The sequence below is a fragment of the Elephas maximus genome, chromosome 1 (assembly GCF_024166365.1).
Source record: "Elephas maximus indicus isolate mEleMax1 chromosome 1, mEleMax1 primary haplotype, whole genome shotgun sequence".
NCBI classification, from domain to species: Eukaryota; Metazoa; Chordata; class Mammalia; order Proboscidea; family Elephantidae; genus Elephas; species Elephas maximus.
This window is the reverse complement of record NC_064819.1, coordinates 20,842,574-20,862,515: the sequence shown is the minus strand read 5'-3', so window position 1 is coordinate 20,862,515 and position 19,942 is coordinate 20,842,574. Positions and strand designations below refer to the sequence as shown.

At 45.6% G+C, this 19,942-nt stretch overlaps 1 long non-coding RNA gene across 11 annotated transcripts in view; it reads right to left on the bottom strand.

Annotated features, from left to right (window-relative positions):
- LOC126073445 (uncharacterized) overlaps window positions 1–19,942 on the bottom strand; it is a 35,779-nt gene that overhangs the window by 5,067 nt on the left and 10,770 nt on the right. For 9 of the 11 annotated variants that reach the window (XR_007516766.1, XR_007516761.1, XR_007516765.1 and 6 more), the window contains 2 exons: window positions 988–5,365; window positions 613–821 (listed from right to left, as the gene is read on the bottom strand). This is a non-coding gene — a long non-coding RNA (uncharacterized LOC126073445). The remainder of the gene's footprint in view (window positions 1–612; window positions 822–987; window positions 5,366–19,942) is intronic. The other 2 variants (XR_007516756.1, XR_007516759.1) reach the window with 2 other exon arrangements.

Sequence of the window (19,942 nt, the reverse complement as noted above, 5' to 3'; positions counted from 1 at the left end):
TCACTTGACTTTGAGCCCTTGGACAAGATTTTACATTTCACTCCTTTTTTTTTTTTTTACATCTGCTGCCAAGCTTAGCAGAGTCTGGGACATATTCATTCAACATGACACATATTAGGGGCTCAGCAAATGTTCTCAAAGGAAGGACTAAGTGAACTCAGGACAAGGATATCTTGAGTACCAACCAACGGGCCATCCAGCCCTAGGCTAGTTGCCATCCCCATGGGCACCAAGGAACCACAGAAAACAACTGTGAGTCTCACCACATTTCCTTGCAATTTGTTTCCCTGTCTCTCTTCGCTTTCAGATCATATATGCCGGGAGGGTAGGGGCAGTGTCTATCTTATTCACCCAAATAACACGGCAACTCACACAGGGACGATGAAGGCATGTAACAGATTTCTGTTGAAAGAATCCATGAATGGCAAGCGAACCCCAATCCTCTGCTGTGACTTCCTTCACCTGTGGCTGCTCACCAAGCACCTCAGCGAATTACATGTAGTGTTGTGCAAACCCTGCCCCTTTGCTGTCCTTTTCGGTTTCTTTTTTATTGAAAACTAAGTACAACTGTTGGGATCTGGTGGAGATTTTCTCTCCTAGGCGAAGGATTACCTGGCAACTTGAGCCAGAGCCACAGCAGGTCCGACAAAAGGAGCCTCAAAGGAAAATGTTACTCCTCCCACAAGCAGGTGGCTGAGCAGCGGGGGACAGAAACAATTCATCCCAGCGAGCCTCAGAACTCCACGTGTGTCTTTTTACCTCTTGATACCAGTGGTTTCCTCAGGAAAGACAGGTTGAAACAGCAAAAGAAAGGAGATTCCCTAAAATGTTGAGACAAAATCAGTTACATTTTACAAAAACACATTATAGACTGTCCCTTGCTCAGCTCTACATAACCCAAGCTCTTCATTTACACAACAATTTATAAATACGAGGAACCCACGGCCTCTCCCCCAAGGCCACGCATCTTTGCTCATTTGCTCTCACCGTTGTTAGTAAGTAAAACTGCCCCATAGGGTTTCCAAGGAGTGGCTGGTGGATTCAAACTGCCGACCTTTTGATTAGTAGCTGAGCTCTTAACCACTGGGCCACCAGAGCATCCATTTTGCTGTCGCAGACTAAAAAGCATTCTAAAACAGTCATTCTCCAACTCCTGTGCACAGAGGCTCAGCAGGCAGATCCCCCGGGCCCATTCCAGAGACTCTGATTCAGTAGTTTTGGACAGGGACTCAAGAATCTGCATTTTAACAAGCTCCACCAGGTAATTCTGATGTAAGCTGCCTAAGGGCTATACTTTGAAAATCAATATTCTAGTCCAATAATAAAACTCTTCTTGCTCCTCCAGGCCACTGGCTGAACTCCCCCCTTCCCCTGACTCTCTTGGCCCCGTGAGCAGACTTCTCAAGCCAAGTCACGCTAATGTCACTGATCATTGCTCCTTCATGGCAAGGAACAGTGCCATGGCCTGTATTTCCTCAGGACATCACCCAGTGTCTGGCCTATAAAAAAAAAAAACTAAACAGAAATCCACTGCCACCAAGTTGATTCTGACTCATAGCGACCCTTTAGGACAGAACAGAAGTGCCCCATAGGGTTTCCAAAGAGCAGCTGGTGGATTCGAAATGCCGACCTTTTGGTATAGCAGCATTCAAAACACGTCTGTTGAACTAATGAATGAATAAGTGAATGAATGAGCAAATAAGTCACATCACCATAGAATAATTTCCTTCTCTTCAGTTTTCCCCCAATTCTTCCAACTCTAACCTGAGGACACTATCACTTGCTGTTCAAGATTATTTTCCATTCTCCTTGTCTTTGTGGGACTTCTTCCAAAGTCATTGAAGCCAGCACCAGGCCATGAAAAGTGGTCCCGCAAATACAACCAAAGGGAAACACTCTGGTCATCTGCTAAAGCCCAGAGAAGATCATTTGCTAGTCAAAGACATGCAAAAGCATTGCTAATCCGCTACTTTGGTTCCAGAACTTTCCCTTCCATTGCAGGAAAGCCCCAGTCAGCCAGGTCGTATTTGCAGGGTTGCCGGGGCAGAAGGTTGGTTCCTTTCCACATCTGTGCTAAGTGAACCTTTGGGCTGGAAATCCAGGTAGAGAGGTTAATACTGAATTAAAATGCAACAAGCCCCTTCATGCCTTCCCCATTCATATCTTCCATTCTTAAGGCTGTAGGGGGGTGGAGGAAAGACCCCTTCCCGCCTCAGGCAAGACAGCCCCGGGCTTAAGCAGACCCTTAAGCTGCTGTCATTCACTGTGTTGTAAGCCCAGTGACAAAGATCAGGTTAGGTGTTCGGAACAGTATGATGTAAGGCGGCTCTGTGATGAAAGCGTAGCTGACAGACAGTGCAAGCTGACACCATGAGAACAGCTTGGTGTATGAGGTCATTGGGTCCAACAGGTAGACCGCCTTGTTTTCTTAGCCCTGACATCTGATGCCCCGCCAGTTATTCAATAACCAGAAACAAGGCAGGTCCTCCAAATTCCTGGATCTCCATGGGGCCAGCGGGGGAGGGGCCAGGCTTCCCAGCTGCCAGCCTGCAGGTTGGCTCAAGGGCATCTGAGGAGAAGCCAGGTCTGGACTGATGGCACAAAAAGCCAAAGGGACGTTCAGAACCAAGTGGCATCATCTCTGCGGAGAGGTGGAAAATGACCCATCTAGGTCATCCAATCACAGCCCACTCCTGGAGCGGAACGCGAAACTCACCCTCCCCCCCAACACTGAACAAATGTTCAAATGCTCGGGTTAAACGAAGCAGCCGCTCGGTAAATTTGCTTGCAACAAAAAATTGGAGGTGGGGTGGGGGGTGGTTGGCGGAGCAATTTTCTCTGTAGGACTTTTTGATTGTTTCTTGGTTTATTTATTTCACTGGCCAATATATGCCACACATAGGACCCCACAGATTTTCCAGCTTTAAATACATGAAATGGTTTGATGAGAGACTGTGTTTGATGCTTCAAAATCTAAGTTCAGGCCAAACATATTTTCCTGTGAACGTTTCAGAGAAGTTAAAGCAGAAAGAAGTAGCTTTTCTTTTTAAGCCTCATATTGGGGGCGGGGGAGTGAGCTGACGACTCCAACAGCTGCAATGAGCGCTGCTCAGGAGGAGCACACAGCCTCCATAGCCCCCGTCAGCCCTGGGAAGCCCTTTTAGCATCAGCAAAGCTATCGATACACCAGTGAGTCCTCCCAAAGACAAACGAGCCATTCACTTCTCAATTATTTCAGCGAGTATTTGTGAGGCACCTACTCAGTGTCCTATATATGTTGGTTGTCGGTATGAGAGAGAAGGCGAGGTCCCTGTTTTTGGTGAGGAGTATTAGGTTATTAGAAGAAACTATAACCACCTCCGCCGTCCCCCTCCCCCTCAAAAAAAAAGCCCACTGTCCTCAATTCGATTCCAACTCATAGTGATCTTATAGGACAGAGCAGAACTGTCCCATAGGGTTTCCAAGGCTGTAAATCTTTACAGAAGCAGGCTGCCATTATTTTTCTCCCATGGAGTGGCTGGTGGGTTCGAACCGCTGACCTTTCAGTTAGCAGCCAAGTGCTTTAACCACTGTGCCACCTCGGCTCCACAGACGACACTATGCAGTGGTATAATTCTTTGTCTCCAGCTCACTCAACTCAAGTATGAACAGCTGGAGGGTCAAGAACCCTGCCCCCCACAGCCTTGAAACCATGTCCCAAACACTCACAGTTTGGGAACTGGGTTGCCAAGAGCCTTTGGGAAGAGAGAAACAAGCACACAAATGATTTAAAACAAACAAAAAACCACCAGTGTGTTCCATGTCAGATGAGACAGTCCAAAACCAGGAAGGCATGAGAGAAAATTATAAGATTTTGGAGCTGACGAGGACCTTTGAGAGCATCTTAGTTTGGGCTTTTCGAACTTGAACGCAAAAATCAATGGACCACCATCTTGGAATAAAATCTAATGAGGACATGCAGTTCATGGACAAGCAAAAGCCAAGCTGTTCCTGTTACCAAGCCCTAGAAGGTGGGTCCTTGTCTGGCATGCTCAAACTTGCCAATCATCTGGACACTGGTCTTTCAGAAAAAGAAAATGACTTTATTGCAACGTGCAGAGCAAGGAGCCAGGAGGAAGTTCCTCAGAGCTAACACGGAAGCAAGGCTTATATGTGATTTGGGCAGTAAGATGGCAGCCGTACAGGTGTACCGGGGAGGGAAAATTCTAGAAGGCAGCCAGGAGACAGGAGGTGACGTTCTTGCCAGACCTCCCACTTCAGTATAGGGTCCGGGTGATGATTTTCCTCCTGATTTATTCCTCCTGTTGCTGCATCCTCTGTGAAGGTCAATTTAGTAGTCACAGCTGGCCCTTCTGCACATGCCGGGCAGGCCAATTCTGGCTTGGGCTAGTTTAAAGACCCATGGAAATTTACTGGCATTTGTAGGGTCCGGTTACATTCCAATTGAAGGATGAATGGGCTTGTAAGAGCCTCTCCTGCCCAGCACCATCTTCAGGCCCTGACCCCGCATGCCCTGAAGAAATTCGTGGAGGCACAGTTTGAAAACCATTGGACACCCTAGGGAAAATGAGCTCAGGGAGCAACAGCGACTACCTTCTTCAGAGCCATACACCATGAGTCTAAGGCAGAGGCAGTACTGGAACCTGGGTCCTTTACCAGCCCAGTGGTACTGCAGCTACCACTAGGCTTCCTAATCCCAGTTCTATTCTCTGCTTCCTTACTCTGTAGCTACGGTAAAGCCTTCTAATCTACTGAAGACTGACTCCACTCTCACAACAGCCCTTCCGCCCATCCCTCTCTGGAAAATTAAGCTCAATGAGATACAAACTGGAAGTTTTTTCCTCATAAATTTGCTTTGATTCCATCTTTTTCTGATCCAAAAAACTGACAGAGACAGAATGAGTTGGGGGATTGGGAAGAATGCATCGACTTCTGAAAGGAAACCAGCCCCCAAGGGTATCTCCAACTCAGTTTGGGATAGTTTAAAGAAATCTGTACTCAACAACACCGGATGCCCAGGTTTCTTAGCCCAACCAACTCAACCCCTCAACCCTGGGAGAACCTTCCAAGGACACAGGGTCGCCTCGTGAGGTGCCCTGTCCACATCAGAGGTCAGTGTGGCCTCCATCCATTAAAATTACTCTTCAAAGACTCACTGCAACCTTCGAGGAAGGAGACACTGGGGTCACTTTCTTGCCAGTCAAAGAAAGGGTGTTAGCTTAGAGAAATTTCCAGAGAGTGCTGCCTCTTGGAGTAATGATAGCCTTGAAGTTTCTATTCAAGGCATCTGAGTTCAAGTCCAGGCTCTGGTGCAGCTGGGGAACTTGGGAGTGATCTCCTGATTGCTCTTGAGCTTGTCTTGTACCTGTAAACGGAGGGTTTAGTCAATGCTCATTCAACAAACATTTGTTGAGCACCTACTATATGCCAGGCGGAGCCCCGGTGGTACAATGGTTAAGAGCTTGGCTGCTAACCAACAGGTCGGCAGTTGGAATTCACCAGCCACTCGTTGGAAACCCTATGAGGCAGTTCTACTCTGTCCTGTAGGGTCATTATGAGTCAGAATCAGCTCAACGGCAATGGGTTTGGTTTGCTTTTGGTATGTGCCAGGTACAGCACAGAACTGTGGTAAATTTTGCCCTCCCCGACCTCAAAGGCTATTATGAGGATCATACTATAAGGGATATGGAAGTAGTTTCCAAAGGGAGACATTTCTTTCCTTGGCACCTCCTTCTCTCCTCTATGAGTGATTTTATACCAAAACAGTATGATTGGCTCTCATTTTTTCATGATCCTCCATCATACCACCCATTCTTCAGGCTAAATCGGTACCTGAAAAACCATGATCCATGCAAATAGGCATTCTTTAATTTTCCTCAAAAAGTGGTGAATGGCAGCACCCAGCTACCACTACTGACTGCTCTGAACAGGGCCACAAATAGATGAACCCTGATAGAATGGGAGAAAAACTCAGAACAGAACTCAAATTCTTAAAAAGTCCAGACTTGCTGGATCAGTTGAGACCAGAGGACTCCCTGAGACTATACTCTATAAGCCTTGAGCTGAAACTATCCCGAGACCATCTTTTAATGAAAATAACAATGCGCCACACAAAACAAAGGATACTGCCCATGAGCACGGTACTCTATTAAAGGTCAACAACTACTGTAAAGATGAGACGATAAGAGGGTAGGGAAACTAGAGTACTGGAAACGGAACAAACAGAATGCCATGAAAGAGAATGTTGACCCACTGTGCAAAATGTAATAACATCACCGAACAAACTGCATGGAAATTGTCAAATGGAAATCTAATTTACTATGTAAACTTTCACTGAAAACACAATAAAATGTCATTTCAAAATAATACTAAAAGCTGAATGGCAGGGACTTTACTTTATTTTCCCTATGACCCTAGCCATGGAAAGCACAATACACTCAATAAATAGATGAATGAATAAATGGGAAATTTTCCCCCAAAGAGGAAAATGAGTAAAATGAGGCTTTTCCTATTCATTTATTTTACCCATCTCCCATAGAACATCTTCTGTAATACTCTCTCAACTAGCGTGAATGACTCAAGGTTTTGTGTTTCCCTTTCTGGCTTTTGGGAACCCTGGTGGCGTAGTGGTTAAGAGTTTGGCTGCTAACTAAAAGACTGGCAGTTCTAATCCACCAGCTGCTCCTTGGAAACCTGATGAGGCAGTTCTACTCTGTCCTTTTGGGTCACTACCACTCAGAATCGACCCAATGGCAACTGGTTTACTGGTTTTTTCTCTGGCTTTAGCATGAAAACCCTTCAGTCTAGCGGATGTTGCGTATTATCCGGCAGCCAGAGCAGACTGGAAGCGCTCAGTCTTCTGGCGTCTTCCTATTACACCAGGGACACACAAAGGGACGGGGCGATGTGTATGTCCTTCACCACCCTCCATGCTAACTGCCAGGGCCAAGAGAAATATTTCCATCCAGGCTTTCTCTCCTTTTCTTTCTTCTTTTAAGCTGCTTCTAGTGATAAAAGCTGAAGCAAATTGAGATTGGCAGCTCTGTGGTCTTCAAGCAATAGGGAAAGTACTAGAGAGCATGTGAACCATACGTTTTAAAACTTAAAAAAAAAAAAATCTAATCTTGCCTCACTAAAAACAACATCATGTCACTGTAATCGGCAGGGGGAAAGGCTTGAAAGTTGCTGGCTGTGGTCCAGCAGAGTTCAGGGGTTATGTTGGCTGAGCTGAATTCCCACGGGAAAGGTAGACAGAAAGTGCTGGCTTTCAGGTGAGCCCCTGACGTCTGGCAGGTACAAGGAGGAGTGGGGAAGGACAATAAAGCTCCCCCTAAAATCTCTCTGTACTCTCCGGCATTGCTGCCACATCAGCCCTCCCCTCTTTTCTCCCACCTGCCCTTCTTCCTGGTGGAGCTTTGAACTGTGCAACTCTCTCTGGCTGACTAACTCTGAGGGCGAGACAAGATAGCAGCCAACTAGGGAAATCTCAATGAAAATGAATTTCCCTGTGAGGGCATAGACCCAGAGCCCAGGAGGATGACACCAAATGCCCCCCTAAATCCACTCTTTGCACTCTCATCTCTCTGTGGCCTGAGCCAAAGACAACAACAAAAATGGCGGTCTGGTCATGCTGCAGCGAGCTGTTCCGCATGGTTTACCCCGGGAAGTGCAGCGCTGGGGGCTGGTTTTCACAGCACCTCAGCTTACCGCAGATTGGTAGTTACCGCCTGCTACCAGCCATTGATTATTGATTAGCAGTCCCTGGATGGGTATGAAAGGGATGGGAAGATGACCACTCCTGGGGGAGAGCTTAGGAAATGGGGCCCACAAATGGAAGACTTGCTTTTCAGGGTCTACCCTTCTGTGCTGCTTGAAATTTTAACCAGATGCATTTTTTAAAAGCATTGGGCAGAGAAAGGGGCAGAAACGTTATTTTTATATTGAAAGAAATCTGGAAATCTGTGGAACGTAATGCAAAATGTATACAGATGAATAAGAGGAAAAATAACATTTGTGTTCAGTCAACAAAAATGTATTGTTTATTGTATGCTATGTATCAACAAGCTGAACCCCTACTGATGAAGCACTTGGTGCTGGTTCCTCTGTTTAAGGGACCCTGAGGCTGCAGGGATGTTTGAGGCAGTGTCTGCCTCCAGGACTGCACACATGTTGCAGAGTCTAGTTAGTGTCACTGACCAAGAGGACAGGTGTTGAGAGAGCTGGACTCGGGGGTGGTGGGCCGGGCCTTGGAGGATGGGAAGGAGCCGGATTGGCAGAGGGCTCTGAGGGATGGGAAATGGTGTGAGCAAAGGTTGGCGGTGGGTTGGCCTGACCAGAAGAGAAGTGCGGTGGGGGGCAAGTGGAAGGAAGGTGGACTCAGATTCTAGAAAGGTTCTATGAGGGCCCACAGAGTTCAGACTCCACACGGCTAGCCAATGCTGCTCAACTTGATCCTGAAGCCCCTCTTCAGGGCAGAAGAGAGAGGACACATGCCTTGGGGGTGCTGACGGTGGCCTGAAACTGGTGACCACAAGAAAGACCTTTCTTATTACTCTTAGTTCTCCTTTCAAAACACATCCAAAATTCAACCATTTCTTACCACCTTCTTGCTACCATTATGGTCTGCTATGGATTAAATTATGTCTCCACCCCCTAACATATGGATTGAAGTCCTGACCCCTATACCTGTAAATGTGATCCTGTTTGGAAACAGGGTTTTCTTTGTTGTGTTAATTAGGCAATTAATTAATTTAGTAGGGTGGGTTCTAAACCTAATTGCTCCTCAGTTATAAAAAAGAGCAGAATAAAGACAAACATAGACAGGGAGAAGAGGCAGGCAGACTATGAAGACAGAAGCATCTACAAGGATTGCTAGAAGCCACTAGAAGCTGAAATAGATGAGAAAGTGCCTCCTCCTAGAACCGCACCCTGAATTTGAACCTCTAGCCTCTTGAACTGTGAGAAAATAAATTACTGTTCTTTAACTTGTAATGTTTGTGTTATAGTAGCGCCAGATAACTAGGACACGGTCCAAGCTGGACTAATGTGACAGTTTCCTAGCTGGTCTCCCTGCTTCCATCCTTGCCTACCTCCAGTTCATTCTCCCCAGAGCAGCCCAAGTGAGCTTTTAAAAATATGAATCAGATCATGGGACCCCTCAGAGCAACAGCCAGGTCCTTACAATGAGCCCCCAGCCCTGCATCATCTGGCTCTGTCTCTGTTTGGGATTCCGCTGCCTCTTTTCTCACTTTGCCTCCCTCATTCCTGCTTCTAGCATGCAGGCTCGGCCCTGCCTCAGAGCCTTGGCACTGTCTGTTTGCTCTCTCTAGACAGCTTTCCCACATAGCTACATGCTCACTCCCTCATCTCCTTCAAGTCTTCTCTCTCAGGCCTCCCCTTACCATGCAATTTAGATCTATACCCTCCTAGGCACCTGCCTTCTCCCTTTCCTTGCTTTTTTCTCTCTAGAGTACTAGTACCTGGTAGCACAAATGGTTAAGTGCTGCTAACCAAAAGGTTGGCAGTTCAAAGCTCCCCAGCAGCTCCTCAGCAGAAAGACCTTGTGATAGGCTCCCGTAAAGATTACAGCCTAGAAAATTCTATGAGGCAGTTCTACTCTGTCACCTGTGTTCACGATGAGTGGAAATCAACCTGACTGCACCTAACACTAAAAACAACACAGTACTTGTCACCTTTTAATATATGATCTAATCCCGTTTTTCATTTTGCTTATTGTCTATCTTCCTCAGCTAACATGCAGGCTCCAAAAAAACATGGGTTTTATATTGCTGCTTTATTAAAATGTAACATCAAGTGTCATGGATTGAATTATGTTCCCCTAAAAACGTGTGTACTAACTTGGTTAGGCAATGATTTCCAGGATTCTGTGGTCGTCCTCCATTTTGTGATCGTAATTTTATGTTAAAGAGGGTTAAGGTGGGATTGTAATACCCTCACCAGGTCACATCCCTGATCCAATATAAAGGGAGTTTCCCTGGGGTGTCCTTCACCACCTTTTATCTCTCAAGAGATGAAAGGGAAGCAAGCAGAGAGTTGGTGACCTCATACCACCAAGAAAGCAGTGCCGGAAGCAGAGCGCGTCCTTTGGACCTGAGGTTCCTACGCTGAGATGCTTCCAGACTAAGGGAAGACTGATGACAAGGACCTTCCTCCAGAGCAGCAGAGAGACAGAGCCTTCCTTTCTAGCCGACGCCCTGAATTCGGACTTCTAGCTTACCGGACTGTGAGAGAATCAACTTTTTGTTAAAGCCATCCACTTGTATTTCTGTAACAGCAGCACTAGATGACTAAGACATCAAGCAACCCTTTCTTAAGAAGTGTTCCAAGTAATAAATGTAAAAGGAATGAAGGAAATAGAAATTCACCATGAGAACACCACAGTAATAATTGCCGCAGGCAAGATCCTTCAGTGGATTCTAAAATTAGTGGGCAAATGTAAGGAGAAACAGACTACCCGTTCAAAAATCACTTGCATGGACTTCTCAGGAAATGTATGTTGGAAAACAGATGAACTGATATGAAAAGCAAGATGTTTGTGGTTTTGGTTAGACTGAACTTTATATATAAAAACTCCACCTCTTCTTCTGCCAAGTGGAACACTTTGTAATTTCGCTTTGTGCTGCCCCAACTCCAGTTGCTATTCTTCAATAAAACTCTTGGCTCTTAACGACAACAACAAAAAAGAAACAGAATATCTACATGGTCTCAAAGTATCTCCCCCAAATATTTAGAGAAAAACAGTAACTTTATAGTGCACAATCCTAGAATAAACCACCTGTGTTAGTTTCCTAGACTGACTGTAACAAAATACCACAAAGTATGTGATTTAAAAGGACGGAAATTTATTTTTTCAATTCTGAAGGCTAGAAGTCTGAATCCAGGTTGTCAGCAAGGCCATGCTCTCTCCAAAGGTTCTAGGGGAACATCCTTCCTTTTCTCTCCCAGCTTCTGTAGCCCCAGGCATTCCTTGGCTTGCAGCCGCAGCATCACTCCATCTCCGCCTGTCTTCCCATGGCATCTTCCCTGTTTCCCTGCCTTTTCTCCTCTTTTATGTGGACACCAATCAGATTGGATTAAGACTCACTCCACTGTAGTATGACCTCCTGTTAACTGATACCATCTTCAAAGACCCTATTTCCAAACAAGGTCACATTCGCTGATATAGGGGGTTAGGACTTGCATACATCTTTTGGGAGGGCACAATTTAATCTATAACCAAAAACCCAAGGCTACTACTATTGAGTTGATTCAGCTCATGGTGACCTCATGTGTTACAAAGTACAGCTGTTCTCTATAGGGTTTTCTTGGCTATAAGCTTTATGGAAGCAGATCTCTAGGCCTTTCTTCCATGGTGCCACTGGGTGGGTTTGAACTGCCAACCTTTAGGTAAGTACCAAAAAAAACAAACCTATTGCCATCGAGTCAATTCTGACATAGTGACCCTATAGGATAGAGTAGAACTGCCCCATATGGTTTCCAAGGAGCCACTAGTGGACTCAAACTGCCGATCTTTTGGTTAACAGCTGAGCTCTTAACCAGTGTGCTACCAGGGCGCCTTAGCTTAGTAGTCAAATGCAAACTGTGCCAAGTAGGGACATTCAATCCACAGTACCATCTGAACCAAGTTGATCAAGGTTAACACCACAGGTGACATACACCAACACCATATACCCCTGATATGATGCTCTGAGAAGGGCACATCACCTCAACATACTCATGAGAAAACATCTCACAAACCCAAACTGAGCAACAGTCTCCCCAATAACTAGTACTCTATTATGGATTAAATTGTGTTCCCCCAAAATACGTGTTAGAATCCTAACCCCTATACCTTGGATGTAATCCTATTTGGGAACCGGGTTTTATTTGCTATGTTAATGAGGCCACGTCCGTGTAGAGTGTATCTTAAACCTGCTCACTTCTGAGATATAAATAGAGCAGATTAGGCACAGGGAAGCAAACACAAACACAGGAAAAGATACATGCTGTGTAAACACTGCCCAGGAATCAAGGAATGCCAGGTCTACAGAGACTGAAAGAGGTCTTCTCCCAGAGCCAGTGCCATGAATTCAGGCTTCTAGCCTCCTCAACTGTGAGAAGAAAAATTTCTATTCTTCCAAACCACCTACTTGTGATATTTTTGTTACAACCACAGTAAGAAATTAAGACACACTGTAAAAGTGTTCAGATCATAAAAGACAAGGAAAAACTGAAGAACTTTCAGAGGGGGTAGGAACTAGGGAGACATGACAACCAAATGCAATATGGGATCCCGAGTTGGATCCTGCAACAGAAGAAAGAACAGTAGTAGTATAATGCTGTGTCTCTCTGCACTGCACATGCAGACAGGCTGTGCCTCCAACTTCCAGGCAGCCATTGGAATGCAGAGAATGAGACACACACAACCACTGGCATCAACCATTCCATGGGTGCTACGATCCTTTGGGATCAAGCAGGACATCCGCGATAACCTACACAGTGTTGGCAAAGTGGAAGCCATTATTATTATTTATAGAAAGCAAATAGTAAGCAATAACAACAGATTCGCAAAGGGGAAACATTTAGTCTTCCCCCAAATTATCCACGTTCATTCTCAAGTAGCTGAGCAGACACACCACGGTTCAGGTCAGACGCCACCTACATGTCACTGGTGCCCCCAGCTACCACCATGTTGCTTGGGGCGACTGCATGGCTCCTGAGGCTTCTGTTCTACTGCTGGGCCTCGCTGGTCTCTGCTGCCGTCTCCTGCCACAATGCCCAGGCCCATACTGCCCAGTGTGGGGGGGGGGCATGCAACCCCTGCATGGGGCACACTCAGGCCTCTCTTGCCCTACACAAACAAGTGTTGCAGCTCTTTTAGCTCCACTGGCAAGCCTCCTGCCCAGAGGCATCTGGCTCTGCCCTGCAGTAGGAGGACCCTTGCACAGGATCCTCTCAGGCAACCCCTGCACAAGACATATTCAGGCCTCTGCCCTGCACTGGCAAGTGTTAAAGCTTTTTGAGTTTCCTCCCCAAAGGTGCTCAGTTTTTGCTCTGTGGACTGGCAAGCCCACTGTAGCTGCCTTGCTCCGTGGACCGTCAAGACCACTGCCACTGCTTCTTGCCATCTTGTGCTGTTTTCAGTGTTACAGCTCTCTTCTGGGTCTAGGAGGTTCTCACTGCAGAGATCCTGGATACAAAGGATATGCTCTGCTCCAGACTCTTCTTGATGGTAACGAGGTTCCCCCAAACCTCTGTGGGACTGGCCCTTAAATAAGCCTACTCCTTGTCAATTTCAAGGCATGGTCCTCCCAGCAGGACCAAAAGCTGACCAATCCCCTCGATAGACAATAAGTCATTCAATTTGCACAGTCCCAGCCAATCACTTTGTGGGAGTTACGAGACCATGGCTAGAAAGGCCATATCAAAGTGATTCATTGCACCACAAGTAAAAAAAGTGGTGCTATAAAAATGAAGTCTGCAGTTTGGTTAATAGTGGTGTAACAAGGTTATTTTCTTAGTTTTAATGATGATTCTGTGGTTATAGAAGATGGTAACAAAAGGGAAAGCTGAATAAAGGATCTATGAAAACTCTCCGTACTATTTTTGCAACTTTTCTGTAAGTCTAAAATTATCTCAAGATAAAACTTTTTTTTAAGAAGGATCATCAGGGGTAACTATAAGTTTGTCATTCTTGGACTAATGGAACACAGCTACCATAGCCTATACCAGACTGAGCCCAGCACAACTAGATGGTGCCTGACTACCACCACTGACCGCTCTGGCAAGGACCACAATAGAGGGTCCCAGACAGAGCTGGAGCAAAATGTAGAACAAAACTCTAACTCACAAAAAAAGACCAGACTTACTGGTCTGATGGAGACTGGAGAAGCTCTGAGAGTATGATCCCTGGACACCCTTTTAGCTCAGTTATGAAGTCACTCCTGAGGTTCACCCTTCATCCAAAAATTAGACAGGCCCTAAAACAAACAATAATACACGTAGCTCAACCACATATATGAGCTAAATGGGCACACCAGCCCAGGGGCAAGGACAAGATGGCAGGAAGGGACAGGAAAACTGGACGAATGGAAATGAGGAACCCAAGGTTGGGGGGTGGGTGCTGAAACATCATGGTTGGCAACCAATATCACAAAACAATATGTGTATTAATTGTTTAACGAGAAACTAATTTGCTCTGTAAACCTTCATCTAAAGCCCAATAAAAAAATTTTTTTTTTTTTTTTTTGGTCTAGACTTTTGGAGCAAAGAGGAAATAAATCTAGGAGTTATTATTAAAAGTGGAATTATGAAATATTATCTAGCCATAAGGAGAAATGAAGTACTGATAGCCACTATAACATGGGTGAACCTGAAAAACATTACACTGAGCAAAATAAATCACATAAAAGGACAAATACCACATGATCCCACTTACATGAAATATCTACAGAAGGCAAATGCATTGAGATGAAAATTTATTAGTGGGTGGGACATGAAAATGAAGAGGTATTGCTTAAGGGGTCCTGAATTTCTGTTAAAGGTGATGAAAAAATCTGGAAACATAGTGGTGGTGGCTAGACAACATGGTGAACGTAATTAACGTAACTGAGCTGTACACATAGAAAGGGCTGAAACGGCAAATGTTTTCTTATATATATCTCACCATAATAAAATTTTTTACAAAGAAGTTGGAGTTAGGGAAGAAGGGTCTACCCAGTTAGGCGCTCAAGCTACAAACCTAGGTGTCATGTTTTGACTTCTTCTCCATTGTGGTTCAATCCAGTCACCAAGTCCAGTCACATCTATTAATCTCTGGAATGCACCCTTCTTTCCAGGCCCCCTATCTTTTCATCTGGGTTACTGCTGAAGCCTTGCTTGCATACGGTGAAAACAGCAGCAGGCAGAGAGTGCTCCTCTAGGGAAGAAGTGCCATATAAGACACGAAGTGCCATATAAGACATGTAAAGAGAATCTCTCGCAAAGGACTGGCATGGAGAGGCCAGGGTGGTGGGAGAGAAAACAGACACACAGTGACATGGAAACCAGGGCAACTGTAGCCTTAAGCCTATCAGCAAGTGAAAGGAAGAATCTATACAACTCAAAAGCCTCAGTCTTAGTCATTCTACAGACCCTTTATTCTGTGAGAGAAATCAGTAGGCCCCATATGGGGGTACCAAAGACCCCCAAGTTATATCCAGTTTTGATTCAAAGGACTCAGCATATTTGGGTGCTATTTTTATCTCCCCCTTTCATTTATTGTCTCAGGGTAAACACTTGTGATTCATAAATGCCTTGAGAGTGAATCAGTGTTCTCCTGTTCAACTCCGTGGAGGCCACATCAAACAATAGCCCACAAGGTAGTATTAATCATTAAATAGAAGCATATATGAACACTCCGGCCAGGGAGCCATTTTTCTTTTCTTTCTTTTTTTTTTTTTTTGAAGAAAATTAACAAAGAGCAAACCTTAACTTTGATCTATTTAGAAAACATTTTTTTTTTAAAACCATTAAAGACTTAGTCAATTTTAAGGCTAAAAGGGCAAATATTTAAGCTGAGGCGAGGCTCCTTCCTTTGGGTTGCCTTTCAGCCATTAAACAAAGCCTTGGATTTCAAATTGTAAGCCCTCAATTTCCCACGTTCACAAGCCCAAGAAAAATGGATGTTCTCACCCATGGTTGGTACACGCAAGAGCCCATGGGAGAACAGCTATGCCAGAGCCATTGACCGAGTATAAACGGACAGGGGGGGAATCCCAGAGCACATCTGTTTCTAAGAAGACACCAAACCAAAAAACACATTGCCGTTGAGTCGATTCTGACTCAGGGCGACCCTATTGGATAGGGGCGAACTTCCGCATAGAGCGGCTGGTGGGCTCGAACTGCCGACTTTTGGTTCACAGCTGAACGCTTAACCGCTGTGCCACCAGGGCTCCAAGAAGAAACCAGGTCATGTCAAATATATCTTAAGTACAACCATCATGAGGGCATCACCTTCCACAGATAAGTGCTAAACATTGGTGATTTTTTAAGTAATATTTCTTCTCACTTTCCTTCTGGAAGCACCTCAGATGAAAAGACAGGTCAAAGGACAGATAAGCCATCTAGCACATGCAATTACAGGCTCACAGAACCAGGAGGACCGTGCATCCCAGTTCACACCAGTCGTCCTGGCTTAACTGTTCATAGCAAGTACCCCCTTTCACTCTCAAAAGCATTGCAGTTTGGACCATAAAATACATGGTCACTATCTTAGACATCTAGTGCTGTTATAACAGAGATACCATAAGTGGATGACTTTAACAAAGAGAAATTTAATTCCTCACAGTAAAATAGGCTAGAAGTCCAAATTCAGGGCGTTGGCTCCAGAGGAAGGCTTTCTCTCTCTGTTGGCTCTGGAGGAAGGTCCTTGTCCTCAGTCTTCCCCTGGTTGAGGAGCTTCTCAGGCTCAGGGACCCTGGGTCCAAAGGACATGCTCTGCTCCCGGTGCTGCTTTTTTGGTGGTATGAGATCCCCATGTCTCTCTGCTCTCTTCTCTCTTTTACATCTCAAACGAGATTGGCTTAAGACACTACCTACCTAACCTTGTAGACCTCATCAATATAACTGCTGCTAATCCAACTTACTACATCACAGCGATAGGACTTACAACATGTAGGGAAATCACATCGGAAGATAAAATGGTAGACAATCAGACAAGGGGATCACGACCTAGCCAAGTTGACAGATACTTTTGGGGGGACACAATTCCATCCATGACAGTCACCCACAGAAAATACTGGAGTCCTGGACATGCGTCTTCCCCACCAGTCTTATCCTGCATGAGGGAGACTGAGATCCAGAGACAGCCTGCGTGTGTTTACTCTTATGGATTACGTGTCCCTCTGCAGCCCTTTCCCATGCCTTCCTGTCTCCTGGGGGCGGGGGGTCACCCACACATCCTGTGTGTCACGCCCATGCTGCTTGCCCTCGCCACCATCCAGAACTCTCCTCTCTGTGAGCCTGAGACTCATTTCAATTATTCAGGCAGGGTCACACCAAGCTCCGCATCTGTCCACAAAGCAAGCAGCAACTGCAGTACGTGGTAGGCAAAGGCTCTCTTCCCGGGCAAAGAAGGAGGAGCCAGATAATTTCTCCAGGTTCCTCCTGGCCCCAGAGCCTGAGACTCATAAAAGACTGGTTGAAGCTTTTGGTTTGACAAATATATTGGGTCCAATTTACCACGGGTCTCTGGTGGTACAAATGGCACTTGGCTGCTAACCGGAAGGTTAGAGGTTTGAGTCAGCCCAGAAGTGCCTTGGAAGAAAGGTCTGATAATTGACTTCTGAAAAATCAGCCGTTGAAAATCCCACGGAGCACAGTTCTACTCTGACACACATGCGGTTGCCATGAATCGGAATCAACTCAACAACAACCGGTTCAGGTGGTGGGGCAGTGGTGGTTCGCCGGTAGAATTCTTGCCTTTCCTGTGGGCAAGACCCAGGTTCAGTTCCCAGCCAACGCACCTCAAGCTTGTCTGTCAGTGGAGGCTTATGTGTTGCTACGATGCTGAACAAGTTTTACAGAGCTTCCAGGCTAAGACAGACTAGGAAGAAAGGCCTGGCGATCTACTTCTGAAAAATCAGCCAATGAAAACCCTATGGAACACAACAGTCAGATGCCGTCATGCAAGGGCTTGCTGTGAGTTGGGGACCATCTCCGCAGCAGCTAACAATAGCAAGAGCCATTTGCCACGGGGCCTGTCCATTCATTCCTTTGAGAATATTACATCTTAGGAATTTTTTAGATGAATGGGGGTCTACTTTGCATGTCAAAGATACATATATAGTAATAATAAAAGGAGCTAAAGACTTAGATTGCATTTATAATATGCCAGGCATCATTTTAAGCACATTACATATATTAACCCTCAGAACAATTCTATAAGATAAAAAAAAATTTTTTTTTTTTACTGTGAATACTGCCCCATTTAACAGGTGAGTAAACTGAGGCACAGAATGGTTATGCCACATGACTGCAAAGTGAACAAGCTGAAACCTGCATCAAGGTAGTCTGGCTCTAGAGTCTTTGCTTTTAGCCACCCTACTATCCTGTTTTTCCTGAGCATATCTGTAGATACACATACACTCAGCATTCCTAACAGGATAATCACCAAGTCAGTCAAATCTCAGCTGTAAAACACTTGAAGTTCACAGAGGAAGGTGCTATTTAAATATAAGGGGCCATTACACCTCCACTTTATGGTCCCCGTATCAGTATCACTCAGCATCGTAAAACAACAGGTGTGTTGGGGAGTTCTTTTTGTGTGCTGCGTTTACATGTATTTAACCCCGGTGTGTCTGGGCAGGATTGCTATTTACTTCTCAGTTATACAGAATCTTCCATGAGAGGCTGGCATGAAAACAGAGGTATGACAGAAGGGAAAAGGGTAAGTGGTAGTTCTACCTCAGGGCTATTTGCTAGGTTTGTGCACCACCTGGCTGATCACCTGTCCGGCTCACCTGTCTCAGGTGTCCTTCTCAATTTCTTTTGCAGTTTTCCAGAGAGACCAGGAATCTTCCCACTGGGCTTTTCTCCCTTTCTTGTCTGCTGCCCAGTGGTGGTACCTGCCTGCTTAAATCTTACTTATTAACTATACGTAGATATGGCAGACCGCGATTGCAGTAGAATCGTTTGGGAGATTGGTATCTCGCTTCTTCCCACGTACCTTACCCTGGGAATGGCTTTGTACTCGCATATTGCCATGTGGTGGTTTGTCTTTAATAACCATCAATAAAGATAGGCCTGTGAAAACACGGAGAGCCACAGACTCCTCCAAAGGCACCGGATTGCACCCAAGTAGAGCTGTCTGCAGCGGTATCCTGGCTGCCTGGAAGGGGATCCCCAGGAATGGTCAAAACAAGCCCACCCCTTTGATTCTAATGAAAATTTAGAAAAATAGGATGACCTCCGAGGATTCCACTGAGTCGCCAATAAATATATTTCTTCAAGTCCAAGCTCATTTATGCATTTGTTCTCCAAATATTTGGGGGTGCCCACTTTGTGGAAGGCATTGTCCTAGACACTCTGAGGAATTTTGTGGCCTCTTCGTTGGAAAATCAATAGAGATGAAAAATGTGGGAGGTAAAGGGGAAATCTGTATAATATAAGCCTAGGATGTCACCATTTTCCACAGATGCATAGCATTTGAGTAACAGGCAAGGATGAAGGTAACTGTCAAAGAAGGTGTGTAATTCTGTCTTGCACATAGTAGGTGCTCAATAATACTGAATTGGATTAAGTTCAACAAGTGATTGGACGCTGGATGGTTGTCACCCCTGACTATATGGTCTGACTCTCATCAACACTGGTTCACTCAATACCAAGAAAACAAGCTGGGACTCCGCCCCTCCACTCCAGACGACAGGTAGTTCTAGATACCAAGTCTCCATCTGTCCCAGGTGCCAGGTGAGGAGGGTGTAGAGGGCTGAATAGTTACCCAGGACAAGGAGATCAAATACTTGAGTACTGGGTCCCTACGTGACTGTGGGAGCCTCTTGAGATAAAAGCCTCAGCTGGATACGTTTATGATACGCCCACAGCTTGGCAATCTCCTCTGGGAGCTGGCAACACTCTGGGACTTTAATCGAGAGACCTCTCATCAGGTCAGGCAAGCCCTCCACACACCAGCATGTTACAACAGAGCTGGTCCTCCCGGGTTCCTCTCAGATTTCAGTCAGGGCTGGTCTGCTGAAGTCGAACCCTGCCAAAGGAAAGACTTCCTTTCCCTACCCAACATAATGTCTATGCATGGTGGTGGGGTGAGGGAACCCAAAACAAACGTCATTCCATTGCCCACAGTGGTCTAGGAACAAGGGAGATAAGGCCTTCCCTGTAGCTCCAAGATTCAGTGTGCTCGCTTTCCTCTTTGTTTGGATTCCCCACCACCTCCTCTCTTGGGCCG